This window comes from Lolium rigidum, chromosome 4 (assembly GCF_022539505.1).
Source record: "Lolium rigidum isolate FL_2022 chromosome 4, APGP_CSIRO_Lrig_0.1, whole genome shotgun sequence".
NCBI classification, from domain to species: domain Eukaryota; kingdom Viridiplantae; phylum Streptophyta; class Magnoliopsida; order Poales; family Poaceae; genus Lolium; species Lolium rigidum.
In genome coordinates, this window is record NC_061511.1 from 94,544,423 (window position 1) to 94,563,671 (window position 19,249).

The following is a 19,249-nucleotide window of genomic DNA, read 5'->3' on the forward strand; positions in this document are numbered from 1 at the left end:
ACGGAACGGGGAGTCGAGGGTGCGGGTAAACTCGTCGAGCCTGTCAGGCCAGCCGAAAGGTCGCGTGACGATGACGCGCTTGGACTCATCGATCTGGAAGTGGGCGATTCCAGTAGCCGAAGGATTCCTTCTGCGTTGACGTTGTAGTGGACGCTGCCGAAAGTCATCTCCATGTTTCCTTGTAGATCTGAGAAGTTCGAGCGAGAAGAATCGCTGTGTGGGGTGAACTCATAGGAGCCGAACCGAATCGGGCTTCCCAGGTTTGGCGATGACGGTGTCGATGAAGTTGCTGATGAGGTGGCCGGTGAAGTCGCCGGTGTCATGATTGGATCTGCCGATGACCGATCTTGTGCCGACAGGCTTCCCACAGACGGCGCCAATTGTCGAGGGTGCTCCTTGGCAATTCCCTCCGATAGGGGCTTAGGGTTGGTGGAATCCTGCAGGCTGACACGAGACATCGGTTCGCAGACAAGCGGGGAAAGCAATTTACCCAGGTTCGGGGCCCTCGATGAGGTAAAACCCTTACGTCCTGCCTGTCTGTTCTTGATTATGATGATAATGGGTTACAATGGGGTGCCGAATAGTTCGGCTGAGATCTCGTCGAGATGGCTAATCGCTAGGGAGACCTAGCTCTAAGCTTTTGTTGGCTAAAATTGCTAAGATTGATTGTGTCCCCTCGACAGCCCCTCTCCTGGCCTTTATATAGGAGGCCAGGTCTCAAGAGGCCTAGTCGAGTACGACTAGGTCTATAGTAGATCTATCTCTAGACTTTCCTTGTTCGGCTCCTTCCGCATCTTGTACTCCAAGGTATCTTCCGTTGCATCGTCCTAGCGGCCCACCTCGCCACTGAGTGTCTTCATGGGCCCCCAACTAGGAAATATAGAGTAGGGCAACATTGGTTACCCGAAGGGTAATGCCCACGTCAACCACCATGCCACCCCCACCGAGGGTGTTTACCACCATGAACCGATGAACAAGATGATCGAGAAGACAAGTGAAACTTTGAGCAACATGTTACCCTACATCCAAATGAACTACCACATACATACTAGTTATAGGATACTAGTGAGTTGTTTATCTATCCATCTACGTCCATCGAAACGAAAAACTTACAACACGAGAGTTGTGCATGATGGTGATGTGAATATACCCATCAAAGGAAATTTCAAACGATCTACCGTGTGCGACGAATTTGATGAAATTCGCTCAAAAAAAGCTCGAAACATGAACACAAAATTTATGACTTACGCCCGACGAAACTCGAATCTGATTGTCGGAATTGATTTATATTGTCAACACACATTTTATTTTGATTCAAACTATGGTTGTGTTGATTTGAAGTGAGTGGGTGAAGAAGTTTAATGCAGAGTGAGCCTAAACAAAGAAATTTCACACGGTCCACCGTGTGCGATGAATTTGACAAAATCCGAGCTCGAAACATAAACACACAATTTATGATTTACGGTTGAGGAAACTCGAAACCGATGGTCAGAATGGATTCATACCGTCTATGCGCATCTTATTTCGATTCGAACCATGGCAGCTGAATCGTCAGTTCCTCCAGAACCAAAAGTAGAAAAACGTGTTTTAAAACCCGTACGGCCATAGCATGAAGAGAACCCAACATCCAAACAGAATGTTTTTAACTCTCCACGTACGGCCAAAATAAATGCGACCTACCAGACTCGTCCTAAAAGTGTCCTGCAGGTTCCAAAAGAAATTGATACTGGTATCCAAACGATGCAGCCGTCGGTGCAACTTAGTAGAAATAATGTTACCTTCGTATCAGAGCTAATCGATCATGATGCTGGATGCTGGAAGGTGGATGTGGTCAGAAGCAAATTGATCGCTCCGGAGGCCGATGCGGTGTTGAATATTCCGCTGTGCCGTGGTGGGGGTGAAGACTTCTGGGCCTGGTCATTGGAAAGAACTGGTAACTACTATGTTAAATCTGCGTATCGTGCTCTAGTGAGTCGCAACGAGCTTCTAGCTCTAGACGAAGGGACGATTACCGAAAACTCAGCTTCAAAAAAGCAGTTGTGAACAGTTCTTTGGAAATTGAATGTTATGCCAAATGTTCGAGTTTTCTGATGGAGGATTTTGCGAGGGATTCTTCCAGTGGAAGCCACTTTGAAGCATAGACATATTGCCAAAATTAGTAGAAGAAAATCTGCCTGGCAGTAGATGAAGATCTACTGCACGCGCTGATCTCATGTGATCATGCGAAGAGGTTCTGGGTGGAGGCACAAGATTGGCTGCAGTTTACTTTGCCAAAGCTACACCCACATACTTGGACCCCTGACATTATTTGTGATGCCATGTTCTCAAGTTCGGATCGATCAAAGATAATTACGGTTATGTGGGCCATTTGGAACTCGAGGAACAGTTGGACACATGATAGGGGGGTCTATGACCCAGTCAATTTTGTTAAAACGGCTAAGGAAGCACTGGCGATTCTAGATATTCCGAGGAGTTGTGCTACTGTTCTTCCTGATCATGGTTGGCGCCCTCCGGATGAAGGTGTTGTTAAAATTAACACTGATGGATGACTATCATTGGATGCTCGTCACGGTGGTGCTGGAGGTGTGGCATGCTCACGCTCTTCCTACTTGGGAGCATGGAGCAAACCCTACTTTGAGGTTACTGACCCTCTCATTGCTGAATCCTTGGCTGTACGTGATGGAGTGATCTTCGCAAAGCTCCAGGGCTATTCCAAGGTAGTGATCGAGACAGATTACATGGAGATGATTAATCTCTGGAACTCTCCCCACAGCTCCCGTTTGACTGTGGCACTAATTCTGCAAAAATAGGAGAGCTAGTTTCATATTTTTCTTACTTTGTTATTCAGCATGTCTCTAGGGCTGCAAACATTTCGGCACACCTGTGTGCTAAGTTAGCTTGTACGCTGATCGTGACGAGCAGCTGGCTCGATTGTATTCATGATTTCCTGGTGAGAGAATAGCCAAAATACCACTAGTGAAAACCGAACATGCCAAAATACCACTAGTGAAAACCAACTTGCCAAAATAACACTCACTTCAGTTTTTTGTAGCCAAGATACCACTAGTGGCTAACTGAGCCTAACACCATCCATGAAAGACATATATACCCTTATCTCTTGGGAACGTTTCAACAACAAATCAACAGAAAACAATACAACACAATCTCAGCTCACTTTGACAGCATTTCAACACAACTTAATAGCATTCATCATAACTTGACAGCACTGCAGCATCATTTTGACACCATTTCAAGTCATTTTGACAACATGTCAGCAATATCAACTATACACATGGTTGAGAACAAGATAGCATCAACAAAAGCTAGCAACAACACATTATGGTTCAGAGCACTACCCATTACACACATTTGATTTTCGACGCTGGAATTCTTCTTTTAAATCGATTCTGAAACACATAAACATAGAAAATTCTAAATTTTCTGTAGTTACAATGAATGAACATACTACATACTGGGAACATCCGAACATGGAACAACAAACAGAGGAGCAGCTCACCCAAGGGATGGTTCCTGTGAGGGTAGCCACGGTCGAAGCGCGGCGGACGACGGGCGACAGGTGGCCACAGGTAGAGGGGGTCGAGCCACGCGGCCACGGTCGGGGAGCGACGGGCGACGGTCGGGGAGCGACAGCGGAGGGCGCAGAGCGGCGCGCGACGGGAGGAGGGCGACGGGCGGTGCGCGACGGGCGACGCGCGACAGGCGGAGGGCGGCGGGAGACGGGCGGAAGAAGGTTCACAGGGGCAGGGGAATTGCAGGGAGGCGCCGGCGTGTCCTTTCTCGTCGGGCTGCCATGGAAAATGGAGCAGCTACGGGAAGGATTTGGAGAGAACTGGGCATGGATAAGATTTTAGGGGTAATTTGGGAATACCAACAAATCTGACAAAGAACTAACAGTTTGACTCACGGTGTCTCTTTGACAACAAACGGTAGTGGTATTTTGGCTACAAACAAACTGAAGTGAGTGTTATTTTGGCAAGTTGGTTTTCACTAGTGGTATTTTGGCATGTTTGGTTTTCACTAGTGGTATTTTGGCTATTCTCTCTTTCCTGGTCGTTAGCCTTTTGGTTGATGGTGAGGGGTCAGTTTTAGCTGAATAAAATCTCTCAAGTTTCCCCGCAAAAAAAGGGTCCAAAAGAAATTATCCAAGAATTACTATTGGAAGAAAATGTAGGGAGTAAAGAAAACCTCTGGTCTGGTCGAAACCTGGAAGAACCCTCGCTGTTGTCTCTCCGTCCTTTCTGCACATTCCCGTGCTGCCGCGCAGCCCTCCTCCCCGCCGCCCAAACCCTCCTCCGGCCGCGCCCCTCCCCTCCCTTGGAGCAGCGCCGCCGCCGATCCCCGCCCCGGACGCGCCGTTCCACCGATGCAGCGCCGCCGCCCAGCCCTTCCCTGACGCCACCCTCCACCTACTGCGCCGCCGCCCAGCCTCTCCACTGCCGACTCGTTCGACCCCCGCAGTCCTCCTGACGCCTCGCGACGGCAGAGCGTCCCCTGTTCGACCTCCAGAGTAAGTGCACAAACAGGGAGGCAGTAGGTCGCCCTCACATGCTAGCTGTAAAGCTTTAACTTTTAGTGCATTGTTAGATTGGAACTGGGCAGGAAAAAAAAATCGAATTCAGGTGTGTGCTGTTCCCATATTTGTATTTACTTCCCAATCTGAATAGTATTCGTTTACTGTTTTCAAGGTTGAATGAAAGCCATTACTTGTATTCCTCTTGCTTGAAGGCTGACCGTAGTTGGATCATCCTACTTCTTCTGTTCAGCAATGGTCTACTGTACTCATTGTGCCGATGATTGCCCATTCATAAAGGATCCTGACAAAGGATATATGTGAGACCACCTTTCCTCTTCTTTCTTTCTTCTTCTCATTGCATGTCAAGTCAGGCCCTTATACTTGCTTATGAACATGGTTTTTGTTGATCACTTTGCTACTTCTTGCTCAGTAGATTTCTATTAAGCAGCTTCAACAGCTCTTCATGTGTCTTGTCATTGTTTGATGGTCAGATGTTGTGGGACGTGCGGGAAGGTTCTTGATCAGGATATTTACACTGATCAGCCTGAATTTATCAAGGATGCTTCAGGGACGGTTGATCTTTTCCCTGTGCTTCTTATTACTCATTTTCTTAATCTAGCTCTGTAGTTTGTATCGTTGATTTTCTTGAATGTGTACAGAGCCGGATGTCTGGAAACATTCTCAACAGCATCGAGAGTGGAAGTTCCCTATCCCACGAAAGAACTTTAATGAAAGGTATGGATTTTAAGCATTCTCATTTATTTCACTGACCGTGTGCCCAACTTTGTCAAGTAAATTTTTGATCTATTTCTCTAGGGAGAGACGAGATTTGGCAGATTGTCACTAGCTTACATGTTGGTGGTGGAGAAACTATAATCGATATGGCTCATAAATTTTATACGGTATGCATTTTTCTTATCACTCACTATTCAGTAACTATCTTCTCTAAAGTAGTTATGGTAATTTGTGATAATGGTATTTCATCTTGTTCAAGTGTAGCTAGCCGTTGACAATAATTTTACAAGGGGCCGTCGAACAACTCATGTTGCAGCTGCTTGCCTTTACATTGCCTGCCGGTATGCTATCATCTAATTAATAATTTGTCTCTTCCTTTACTGTAAGCTTTCCTATTCCTTATTCACATGTGACCTTGTTCACTGCCATTTTGGGTGGGGTTAGGAGTATCCTTTAGTGTATTTTATCAATTGCTTCAATGTGGCAACTCCTTATTTAATTTCCTGGTGAAAAGAGGCAAAAGTTTTTTTTATTGTGGAGTATTAGAAATCACAATACTGGGTTGCTACATTATTTTTTAAGTTTTTTTCCAAATCCTCTGGTTTCTAACTAGAATATTAAATGCTTGATCTTGAGAAAGTTCTGTCCTGGTTGGTTCGTAAAACAACATGCGGTATGACCAAGAGATAAGTGCCTAAGCTATGCGAACCTATGAATGATGCAACCAAGCTTCTTCAGACCATAGACATGCATGTAGAACCCACACTCCTTATATTCTATATTGTATGGAATGGTCTACCAGTGATTAATTTTTGTTTGTTTCTTATTCTTAATAGTTCCCGCAATTGGGGAATATGTTACACTTGAAGCCATGCTAGTAATAAAAGAATCAACTTTAGTTATTAATATATAAAAAAAGGGGTATATGCATCGTCCACATGAGATTGGTATTACTACTTTCTGGACTCTATAGACTTTGTCAGTGTGCAATTGACTTATTATATTTGCAGTCGAAGCACTACCACTACACGCTTATACATTTCATCATTTTATTGCTTTTCTTAAAATTGCAAGAATTTTCCCTGTTTCCTTTTTATATTCTTCATGCTTCATTGAAATCTGCCCCCTTTAACTCAATAGTTTGGTACTTACATCCATATTTAATTATTTTTCTTGTCAGGCAAAGTAAAAAAGCTTATCTTCTTATCGATTTCTCTGACTATTTGAAGATAAGTGTGTAAGTGAACCATTTTCTTGCCCTTTATATTTTTGTCCTTGTAGAAGGGCTCATCTAGATTTTTGTTTCAGCTATGTCCTAGGCGCTGTTTTTCTGCAGCTTTGCCAAGTTTTGCTACTTGCAGAACATCCAATTGTTCAGAAGCTCATAGATCCCAGCCTTTTCATCCATCGTTTTACAGAACGTAAGTTAATCATATATTCCATCGTATCCCTCCATTTTTTAATACAAGTCCATTTCATCTTTTCTTAAGTCAAGCGGTTGTAAGTTTGACTAAGTTTATTGAAAAATGGAGGCAGTATTTTTTTTATTTAGTTGAGATTCTTTTGTTCAGTTGTTATGCACTCCTGTTCTAAACAATAGATCCAATTTTGTGTCTTTAGCAAGCCTGCCAGCCCCCATGGATTTCCGGTGACCGCCCCAATACTGGTCAGTCTGGTTTTGTCTGGTTCCGGTTTTCCTATGAAGTCCAATTCCAAAAAACATAATCTTGTTGAGTACTTGACAAATCGTATCAAAACAGCTAAAAATGAAGTCCCCTTTTATTTTAATGGTCCTATTTTTTTAGCATTCTAGAATAAATTATGTTGTTCATCGATACTGAATTAAACTTCAACTCTTGTTTTAAAAAATGGAATCTTCCTCCATGCTATTCTATTTGTCTTTCTTTGAGCCTTCCTTCGGAATCTCGTATTCATCTCCCAACCCTTCAACTGTGCACAATAGCCTGCTGGAACCATTTAGCCTTGGCTTTTTCTTCCTTTCACTAACGGTTCAATCTCCTCACTTGATTATTGGTGCGTTCCTTGCACCCTCTTGATTTGGCTGTCTTCATATTGAAGGGCTGCAATAACTCTTGCTGTCGAGATCTACCCGTGTTTTGGGGTGTTGGATTTGCAGGTGACCCTAATTGATGGAGAAAAGTGATGTTCTTTTTATTGCAATATCACTCCATGTACGTGATGAATGAGGCATCATCCTGTTTCTTGATTCCATTGCATTGGTGTGTTGGGAAATTCCTCAGTTGATTATATTCGACCTGAGGAGTTTCTTACCTGGATTTTCTACCTGTCATTCTATGGGCCATGTTTTGGGGTGTTGGATTTGCATGTGACCCTAATTGATGGAGAAAAGTTATGTTCTTTTGGTTGCAAGATCACTTCATGTTCGTGATGAATGAGGCATCATCCTGTTTCTTGATTCCATTGCATTGGTGTGTTGGGAAATGCCTCAGTTGATTATCTTGGACCTTAGGAGTTTCTTACCTGGATTTTCTACCTGTCATTCTATGGGCCATGTAAGCTCCGAGCAGTACAACTGTCATCCTGTTTCTAGGTGGCTGTAGGAGTAGGGCATCCATTGTATTGTTATCCAAGGAGGAGCCAACATTTAGATGCTGGCTGGTCATTCACAATGCATTAGGCAGATGAAGGAAGATTAAAAAAAAGGAGTAAGAATAGTATGCTATTTAGTTAGTAAGGATATAAATTTAGTGAGGAAAGAGACTCGATTAGTTAGGAAGATAACTATTTGGTTTGTTAGGGAACTTGGGATTCCGTTTATTCTATTCTTAGGCGTGAAGTTGAGTCTTCTATGTAAAAGAGACTCACCATGTACCCCATATTGACTATGCAATGAATGTGAATAAGCTAGTAGTGTTCTAATCCCAGCCAGCCTTTCTCTCCCTCTCATCTCCGGCGTCATGGGTGCACAATCCTTGCTCCTTGGACCACCGTGTTCAGACGAACCTTGGCCCTAGGACGGTTACCAACCATGATGCTGAGACAATCCCATGATAGGGGTCTAATGGAGGGATGGCGGGGCAGTGACTCGATTTAGATGGTGGCAGCAAGAGATGTGCAGGAGGAGGATGAGTTGTGTTAAGAGGATTTTTTTTCCACTGAAATGTGGGGCCCATTGTTCAGTAAATAGGGTTATGCTGATGAGAATCCTAGTAAGCGCCATGTTAGACCACAACTAGGGTGGTTTAGGGCAAGAGTTCAGAAGGGGCCAAGGAGATTTCAAGAATAGTTGAGGGATAAAATTGAATTTTCCTACTAATATTGCATGGTTTATTGGTCTGCTTCATTTATTTGTTCAGGTGTAGCAATTAGCGTGTATTGCATGAAAAGAAGAGACTGATCACATGACATCTTTAAGGTACAAATAGAAAAATGCTATGTAAAGAAAGAGCTAGTGACACCCTAATGGCAGAATATCCGTCCTCGGCTGTATACTGTTAATAGGCTACAGAGGCTATAAAGTAAGGAACAGTTTTTGCTTGTAAGGCACAGTTTTTATGGTGTACCTAACACATAGCCACACTACAGAAGTTAGGCGCACAATCGCACCTGTTAGCAAGAAAGTGAACCATGCTTTTATTTTTGTATGTTTTTGTTTTAATTTATTGTTTTTATCTGCAGGTTTACTTGGGAAAAGGGATAATGCTGTCTCAGACACAGCTTTACGCATTGTAGCTAGCATGAAACGAGATTGGATGCAGGCTAGCATCTTCTTTGTTCAAAGCTTTTATTTAAAGTCCCTTTGGAAGGTTGTAATAGTTTGCCCTGTTGCAGACTGGGAGGAAGCCAAGTGGATTATGTGGCGCAGCATTATATATCGCTGCACTTTCACATGGGTATAACTATACCAAGTCAAATATTGTAAGCTCCGATGCCCACAACAGATCTACTTATTTGAGAGTTGTATTTTAATTTCTAAATGACTTTCTATTGTGTTAATCAGCATTTCTTCTACTCCCTCTGGTCTCTTTTAATTGACTCGGATTTAGTACAACTTTAAACTAAATTTGAGTCAATTAAAAAGCACCGGAGGGAGTATAAATCAGCACATTCGATGTGTAATGTAGGCTTGGATATGATTGACATAAACTGTGTTATGTTTGTCAGGTTGCTGTCGTGCATGTATGTGAGGCAACGCTAACTAAGCGCTTGATCGAGTTCGAAAATACAGAATCTGGTAGCTTGACGGTATGTATCTGCTTTACTTGAAATAGTCAAATGGTGCTGTTGTTCATCAAATGAAGTCACCTTTACTAGATTTTAGTCACCTTTCCGAATCCATGTCGCACACAATACAAACACAAAAACTTATCTTAGCTGGACAGAAAGTGTTACCTCTACTGAAAAAAAGTAAGCCTAGGCTACCCCTAAAATTACTGAAACAAATAGAACTAAAAGTTGCAGTAAACATTTACTAGAACTGCATATATTTGTTAGCCTGTGTTTTTGGGGCTTAGTACTGCGAAGTTAACAAAAATCAGGTGACTGAGAAGTGAACTTTAGTAAAATGGTTATTTGCTATACTATAATGGTCAGCGATCAGTTGGTGCAAATTGTTTGATCTTCTTCATGTCGTGGAAGTAATTCTTAAGCCGTCCATTCTGAAGCATACCGAAGTGACTATCATTCAGCTGTGTGGGAGTTGCATCTTATGCAGGGTTTTAAATAGCGCGCTATTTCATTTAGTGAGGAGCTTCTCCAAACGCTATGCACGTTATAGCGCGCTATATATAAAATAGCGTTTTGCAAAAAGACAGGCAAATGTTAAGGACTTTGGCAACTAAAATCTTGTCCAGCAGACTAATTGCATAACCAGATCGTTCAAAGTAGATTCCCAGGACCAAATTAAAGACAACATTTTTTAAGACATACTAACATTATGATTTAAGAGCCAAGGAGGCAACAACAGAGGTGAAAGCACTCATTCAGAACCGGAAGAAGAATGCATCTTCCGATCCAGAAGAACCCGCAGACTGCAGCTTGTCGTCGCGATAAACTGGAAGCAACTTCTTCTTTGGGCGAGAAACTTTCTTTCTTGATGCAACACTTGTTGTTTCAACTTCAGGTTCAGCTACAACAACAACTGCACAATTCCTGTGATCCACTCATTATCTTCATCTTCTACAAGATCTGCAAATATTTTATGCTCAATTGGATCCCTGGTTTTCATCCCTCTATTTTGTTCGAGTTTGGAGTTGGCCTTGATAAAGGCAAGGTCTCTCATTTTGTCATGAAGTAGTCTGTTGCGACTCTTTGTGTGAACCTGATTGCAAGTAAACAAAAATGGTACTGTAAGTGAAATAAAATCTATATAGCTCTTGTGCCATTTTCTTAAGAGAACAACCAACCACTGGAAGGAGTTGCACTAGAACAATATAACTGTACTTCTTTCTTACCTGCTGAAAAATACTGAAATTCCTCTCACAAGCAGAGGAGCTGCATGTCAAACTCGAGATTTGCATCGCCAATACCCTGAGATTTGGTGCACTTGACCCATGATTGGACCACCATTTAGCTTCATAAAAATAAATAAAAGAGAAGTTAGGAAAGCATTGCAAAATCTGATTTTAAAAATGAGAACAAGGCATATATTCACATGGATCAAAGCTTTTGTTTCTCCGCTGCCTTTTAGCACTCGCTCTTCCAAATGAGCCGTCTTCATCTTGATATACCTGAATCTTGTCCATGATTATGTCCTCCTTGCTGCCGTCTCTAACCATTTTCTCCATGCAAGCAATAAGCCCATCTTTAAATGATCCATCTAACTCAATGTTCAGCTTGTTTTCATAATAGTAGTATGGATTCAAGAAATATCCAGCCCTATGTAGTGGCCCCTTTAATTTCTTATCCCACCTTTTATCCACAATATCCAACACTTCCTGCAAGCAAGTTTCCTCATTTTCACACTTGGTTGAAATCTCTTTCTTTGCGTCCACAAAAGCGCCGTATATAAGTCCCATAGCTGGTACATCGCTGTCCATTCTCCGGAGCAAATTAGCCAATGGCTCAAAGAAGTTGACAACACTATCTACTCCTCTCCAAAAAATTTCAGAGCGCACAGTTCTGTTGGCTTCAGTTCCTTTCACCTTTTTTAAATAGCCCATTTCATCCATCTGATCTGATCTAAATAGCTTCTGGAGTTCTTTCTTATTGTCCAACATACTCTTCAAGTTCAAGTATGCTGTAGCAAACCTAGTAATACCAGACCTAACCAGATCTTTCCCAAGGAAGTCCCTCATTAGGGACAAAACTCGTGTGTGCATAAAGAAAAACTATCACACCTCTTGCTTTTGTAATAGTTAAGTCAACTGATGGCAGCTTTCCAATCTCCTCTAGCATCAGATCAGTACTGTGGGCAGCACAACCATTCAAGAATATGCTGGGTCGCTTTGCTTTCAACATAGCAGATGCTGCTACATTCACACTTGCATTATCAGTCACCACTTGAACTACGTGTTTCTCCCCAACCTCATCTATGCAACTATCAACAAGCTCAAAGATGTACTTTCCATCTTTCTTCACGGCTGAGCAGTCCACAGATTTAAGAAACACCACACCATAATCACTATGAACTACAAGATTCATTACCCCCTTCCTCTTAAATCTGTCCATGCATCAGTCATGATTGTACATCCACTGAGCTCCCAAGTGTCCCTGTGTGCCTTGAAGGATTCCTCCACTCTCTTCTTCCTCTTCTTCAAGAATGGGCCACCCATTTCATAAGGAGTAGGACCTTGCAGGTCTTCACCAAACTGTCCAACTGACTGAAGCATAAGATCAAAGCTAGGAAGTGTGACTGCATTGTGTGCAATGCCCGCTTCATAAAAGAACTGGCAGATGTACTCACAAGCACGATTCCTTTTTTGTTCTCTCTCCTCAGTTGTCAGCTTTGTTTGTATCTTCTCAACACGTTTTTCCTTCCTTGCAGCTATAGCCTCTTCAGGTGTTAATTTGCAGAATTTGTCCATAGGACCACTTGAGGATTTAGATCTTGCGCCTCTCGATGACTTAAGCACAACAAGAGATCTGCTTCTGTGATCTTCATCACTTGAACTTGAACCAAGTTCCCCCTCTGAGTGGTTCAAGTCCACCTGACATCTAACTGTCTTCTGCTCCTGGAGTGTGCTTGCCTTTTTATCACCCTTCACTGTCAAATAATCAAGCATTTCTTGTTTTACATCAGCTGGCACTTTTAAGCAATCATGCAAGGTGCAGCTTGATTCGAGTAGTGCCATTTGTGTACACGTTATGACAGTAGATGCATCTTAGAGAATTCTTCTTGTTGATGTCCGGACAAATGCAATATTTCCATGCTGGGTCTTTTGACGTCACAACAAGACGTTCTCCTTGTATTGTTGATGCTGTGCTTGCCACACCTACAACCAGAAAACAAAAGCAGCACAACTACTGTTAAATGGTTGTTAAATGGTTTGTACAAATCGTGCAGCAGTAGTGCAGTATAGTAGTTCACAAGAAATCGGAGGTTAGTAGTTCACAACCAGAAAACAAAAGCACTTTACAAGAAGAACATCACTACAGCAGCAGCAGTAGTGCAGTATAGTAGTTCATTACGGTTTACAAAAAAAAAAGTATAGTAGGTCATTACAAATCATGTTCACTAGTCATCTCTCAAAGTCTGAATCGATTCATCTACAAATCGGAGGATAGCTTGTATAGTACCAATCTAGTCATCTACAGATCAATAGTTCAATACATCTACGCATCTACAAATCAGGATGAGGAGGAGGTTCTAGTCAGCTCTAACCTGGTGGGTGATTTGCCTCCGGCGTCTCAGACATCCGAGCCGGAGGAAGTAGCCGACGGCACCCTGTGGGAGGAAGCAGCGGACGCCGATGTCACAATGGAAGAGGCAGCCGCCGCCGTCGCTTCCGTGGGGAACTGCTGAACTGGGATTTAGGCTAGGTTTTGCCGTACGTATATGTGCTTTAGGTATTTAGCTTTGGTGGGGAAATTGGACTTTTGAGCCGATGGGTTGGTCTGCAGTTTTGGACCTTTGTTTTTTTGCAGCCAAACGTTTTAGCGCCGCTACGTGTTATGCGTTTTATCGCAATTGAGCACGATTTAGCATGTTATTTCGTGTTTAGCACTGTAGCGACCATTTTCTGTGAAGTGTAGCGTGGAGGGTCCAAATCCACTATTGCGCGCTAAAACCGGTGAAATTGCGCGCTATTTAAAACCTTGATCTTATGTGACAAGAATTAGACCTTATTTGATTCTAGAGCAAATAATCGTTGTTTCTTTTTAGCCATTCAGACAACTAATTGTAGGCGATAGTATTTTTTTTATCAACTAGAGCATTTGGCATGCCATTTCATGCCGCTACGGTAGTACAGTCTCTTCTTGCCATCTACTACAAATGTATCATTATCCGTCATGACTCATGACCAGGAGTTTATTTATTTATTAATGACCAATTGTATTTTACGGCTCCTATTTTTATCTTTTACATTCAACATATCTATAAACACTTCATGCCTCTATGCTAGATTGAAGATTTTTTGGCAAAGGCTGATGAAGAAGAACCTGTTTTAGAATTTTCACCCAAATCTGGAGAAGTCCTCTGCAAGCATAAGGATAAAGGTGTCGAGCATTTTGCTCATGGACTTTGTGAGAAATGCTACAACAAAGTAATACCCATTTACTATGTTTGCGATGCATTGGTTTTGATACTTCATTCACCATTGACACATGACCTGATTGTTCAGTTTACTAAACTATCGGGTGGACTGGAAAGGTGGTGCTGACCCTCCAGCTTTCCAACGAGCTGAGAAACTAAGACTGGAAGCTGCTAAAAAGGCCGAGGAAGCTGCTGCGATGAACGCAGAGACAGTTTGTGAGATAGAAATTTCTGATGCTGAACATAACATCATGAGCCCTATGAAGGTAATAATCATGACCCAAATATAGTCAAATTCACGCTTCTTACCTTTGTTAGAGTAATTTATACTTTCTGTGTATTGCGGTGTATTTTTCCTTTTCTATAAGGTGTTTTCTGCATATTTACCACACATGTACATGCATATATACTGGCCCTGGGCCTCGTGGAAATACAAGTTCCATATGTTTCCTCACAACTTTATCTACTCAACAAATCAAGAGGCTACAGTGCACCTGCCTCTGCCTTCACTCATCTGAGACGTCATTTAGGTGAGAAGAAGAAAACCTCACCAGTGTTCTGTTTCTTGGTGGGGTGGAAGAAAACTTCACTGATACTGAATTCTCGCAAGATGGGGAAGATCTCAGGCAGCGTTGACCTCTCCTAGCTCCCTTGCTTCTTCTCCAGCTCTTTCTGCTTGCCAAACAGCCCATGTTCCAATCTGGGTTGGACATAACCCCGTTTGGGTTGGCCATGCATTAGTAATTGGGAGCCCAGGTTCCAAATGTGCGTATGCATGCATGTTCCCACTATTGGGCTGCACTTGGGGTCTAATTCCAATGGGGGCAGGTTGTCACACAAAGCTCACACTATAGGAGCAAATAGTCCACTTACCTGAACAGTCACATGCCATGTCCTCGAAGGACATGAAAGACAAAAATATACCCATTAACTAATTCTGGTTGGTGCTGTACCAGACTACCTCCTGCTGCAGTATCTTCTGATGAAATATTTGAACCTGTTATTTATATTTCCGAACTATTGATTTATTGCATCATGATGTATCCCACATATGTTTACCTGCTCACTACATCTGCATTAGCTCTTTTTGTTATTATCCATTGCGTGTGCTCTATATGTATATATTTTTTTGAAATTCAGTTTGCCTTTTTCAAAGCAGAATTCAGTTGGAGATAAATCTTCCACAGTTAGTTCTGAGGACATTGCAAAGAATCATGTAGCTTCAGAAGATGCTGAAGTCGGAGGTTTGTTAGTTACCTGTAACATGCTAATAGTAATTTCAGTTCGGTTTACCTGGCCCCTTTTGGTTCGTTGTTGCTGATTAACTTTTGAATGTTATTTGGCATTCTTAGGTGAAAACGGCAAAGCTGATGCTGATCCAGAAAATTTTTCTGATATTGATGATGTGGAGGTACCTTTTATTTATAAATCTCTTAAACACACTTTTCACACTAATTCTTCGCAGTCTTTAAGCCTGAAAGATGTCCAGATAGGTTATTTGGGATTTCTAATTGCTCTATTAATTTTGTAGGTTGATGGGTATCTTCATAATGAAGAGGAGACACAGTACAAAAAGATAATTTGGGAGGAAATGAACAAAGAATACCTAGAGGTAGTTATTGTATCTCTAGCAACATGAGGCAGTTCTTATTCTCACCATAGGGTGTAACTTTCTGCTGCTTTCTTTTACAGGAACAAGCTGCAAAGGAAGCTTTAGCAGCTGAATTAGCAGCTAGAGGTGTGGGCGTAGGAGAGGGACAGCAGAAGGTATGAAATCTTACTAGTGTGACACAAACCTGCTGCGTATACTTACTATTTTATATTGAGTTCATGATTAAAAGCCATTCGTTTTTTAATGTAGAAACGGAGACGCAATGAAGACACAAAGACACCTGCTGAAACACCAGCAGAAGCGACATACAATATGTTAAAACGAAAGGTACTAACATTTGGTTCAACCATAGACCCCCAAAAATTATTTGGCCTGTGAACCTTGTAACTACATGCTAAACCAACCATGTAAACAAACTGACATTTAATATATATAATGTTGTTTCTTGCAGGGGCTTGGCTCAAAAATCAACGTTGATGCAGTTGGTGGATTGTACAATGTATGTCTTCCTAGTTTATGTTCACCGATTTTTTTTTTGTTGTGTTCACAGAATTTGTAAATCCTTTGCCTCTGAAATTAACTGACCTTTTTCTTGTCTAACTTTGTTGTGTTCCTGCTGCCTAAATGCTTGCTGCGAGCAGACTAAAGATGAAGATAGCGAGGCAAATGAGAAAGGAGACATGGGCTTTGATGGGGAATACGCACATGACACTGGTGACGGTGAAACCTTTGAAGGTGACTATGCTGATTACAACAAGGATGGCTACGCTGATGGTGGTGATGCTGGACCTGACAACGATTTTGAGGAGCTTGATTTCGAGGAGTTTGATTTCTAATAGGAAAAATTCTGAGAAAGCAGCTCAACAAAATGCACTTGGAGTTCTGGTCAACCTGAAATTTCGGTTCTATCCAAGCTGAAAGAAACATTGTGACATTCTTCGTTTGTAAGATGCCGTTTAGTATTAATTTTGTAGAACACACAAGGTCTGATTAGTGATTTACCGATGCAATGCATACACAGGTCTATCGGTGCAACATTTGGACCATTGGAATCTTGTATTCTCCTATTCTAAGAGCATCTCCAGTCGAGACCTCTAAAGGTATTTGTATTTGGGATGTCTCGGACACTTAACCTTTCCCAGTCGCGTGCCCCAATAGCCACTTCGGTTTGGGTGTGGCCTAAATCTTGGCTGGCGTGCCCAATCAGTTCCATGTGCACAAGGGCTCTATTAGGGATGCCAGACATGGCTTTTACCACTTGATTTTTTTTTAGGATCACGTTTGGAAGAAGAGGGTAGGAACGGACATTCCCCAAATGCGAAACCACGCAGCGGCGTCTAAACGTTTAATCCGGCGCTTTTGCTGGATGTTATCTGGAGATGTGACTAGAGATGCTGCAAGTATGCCTACCTTAGCCTTGCTTCGGTGAAGCCTACCATGACATGGCATCGGGCCAAGATCACAATGCTTCCTATCGCAAGCAAGACACGACTGGAGATGCTGCAAGCATACCTAACTTAGCCTTGCTTGGCGCACCATGGCATCACCATGCTTCCTATCACAAGCAGAAGAATGTGACCCATCACCTTCTAATCGACCGAGACCATGCGGCCATGGTCAAGGCCAGGACCCTACCTAGGAATTTGGAGGGCCTGTGCAAAATCTAATATTTGGCTCCACGGAGTAGAAATATTCCAGTAGTCCTAGGCTACATCACTGAATTTTGGTGATTTTGGTTTTCACGGGTATACTTTCATAATTTTTATTTGAATTATGTTGAGATCTAACCAAATATATCTTAATTAAGTGAAAATTATTTGAACCTGTGTGTAGTATTGTTATCTGAAATAATTTGATCCAAAAGGCAATTATTTTAGTAAATGCGAATTTCCCATATTTCGTTGAAATTTCATCTAGCGTAAGCCTGTAAGATTTTTATGTACGGAGTACCTCTGTTTGAAGAAAAAACAAAGATCCTAGAATCAGTAATTTTGTTGAATAGATAAGTATTGATGAAAGAAATCCTGAAATCTGTAGTACTACTTAGAGCAAGTACAATAAATCCTAGTCAGCTGGCTATAAGGATTAAAATAGTATATTATTGCTTAGTTGGAGGAGAGAGAGGAGGAGAGAGAAGGAGAGTGAGCTCTTATGCAAGAGCCAGCTCTAGCACGTGCTCCAAGACACTTTGTGAGAGTGAAAGGTGGGCCATATATTGATAAAGTACTACATTTTTATAGCTCACTATTGTATGTGTTGACTCTAAGCTGGCTATAGATGACATGGCACTTGGCTTATAGCCAGCAGCTGGCTACACTATTGGAATTGCTCTTATAGTTCGATCTTGAGTGCAGCCGAAGAAATCAGAAGCCTCGGCCCTTTCCGATAGAGAGGTGTTGGGGGAAGCGTGGGTAATTGATTGGCCGATTTGGTTTCATGGGAGAATAACTACTAAGGCTGGTCATTTTTTTTCCGAGAACCCGCAGCAGAATCTGCGCGTTATTGTATTAAGCTTAAGGAGAAAGCCAAGGAATAGCTACAACACACCACACATGCCTTGCGGTTTACAACGCACTCCTCCAACACGACTACAACCTCAAGACCGCGTCATGACCAAAGCAAAACACCACACAAGCATGACCAAAACACCGAGGCTACCCGGACCAACGTACCATAACTCAAGCGCCTAGAGGGAGTCGGCGACGGCGAGTGGATGGCAGGGTCCAACCACCCTGGTTAAAAGTCAGCTAGAGGGTGTTGGCGACGGCGTACATAGCGCTCCGGAGCCCTACACGTAGAGTAGATGCCAACACAAGCAAAGCACCACTACTCAGTCCGGCGAGACCACCATCTCCGCAAGCCACAATGGGACACCCTTCATAGCCTAGGCAGCGCCTCCAAGAAGGGGATGACGTGTCGCGCCGCCGCTGCCTAGTCCGGTAAACCAGACTTAGGGTTTCCCCTGGCATAGGGGAAGAAACAATCGGGACATTGACCACGCCTTCAAGAAGGGAGTGGCACCCGCATGCGTCACCGCAGTCAGCACCAGAGGACTCCGAGCAGGGATTTTCACCCCGACCGAAGATTGTTTCCCCGGCAAGTCAGAGAAGAGCAGGTTACATGTTGCAAACTTGGACCACCACCGCGGTAGGATGAGAAGCGCCGGTGAAGAAGATTGTTGACCACCACCGCAGCGGCCACCGCTCGCCGAACCGACACCGAGATGGTCAGATCGGGACAAGAGGCACACCGCCGCTACCGGAGCAACAGCTCCGTCCACCACTGGCACTTGAGGACGGCCACCAAGACGACCCGCACAGTGGACACAGAGCAGCGCCCAGGGCGCGACCGCACGCATCCATGGAGGCGGCGCAGCCACAGCCCAGACTGAGCCCACCTCGGCCCAGATCTAGCCCGTGCGGGCCGGCCGCCGCCGCACTGCACCGCGTGGCGCCCGCGCTTCGGCCCCGCAGCTACCAGCCCTCACAGCACCGCCGCCGTGCCAGCTCCGCGGCCTCCGCCTTCGCGCACAGCCGCCCAACGATGCCTCTCCGTTCGCAGATGCGCCGCCGGAGTGTGCCCCAACGCCCTCCGCCTTTGACGGTCGGGCGCCGCCACCACCGTCGGCGGCGGCGGCGGCCGGTGGGAGCGCTGGTGGGGGAGGTGGTTCGGCTTGGGTTTGGGAGGCCCC

At 43.5% G+C, this 19,249-nt stretch overlaps 1 long non-coding RNA gene and 1 pseudogene across 1 annotated transcript; one reads left to right on the plus strand and one right to left on the minus strand.

Moving 5' to 3' along the window:
- Positions 1-3,171: 3,171 nt before the first annotated feature.
- On the minus strand, positions 3,172-3,681 carry LOC124708942. The gene is made up of 2 exons (XR_007005367.1): positions 3,518-3,681; positions 3,172-3,407 (listed from the first exon to the last, which is right to left on the minus strand). It is a non-coding gene; the product is annotated as an uncharacterized LOC124708942 (long non-coding RNA).
- Positions 3,682-4,383: 702 nt separating this feature from the next.
- On the plus strand, positions 4,384-16,685 carry LOC124649732 (annotated as a pseudogene).
- The last annotated feature ends 2,564 nt before the right edge of the window (positions 16,686-19,249 follow it).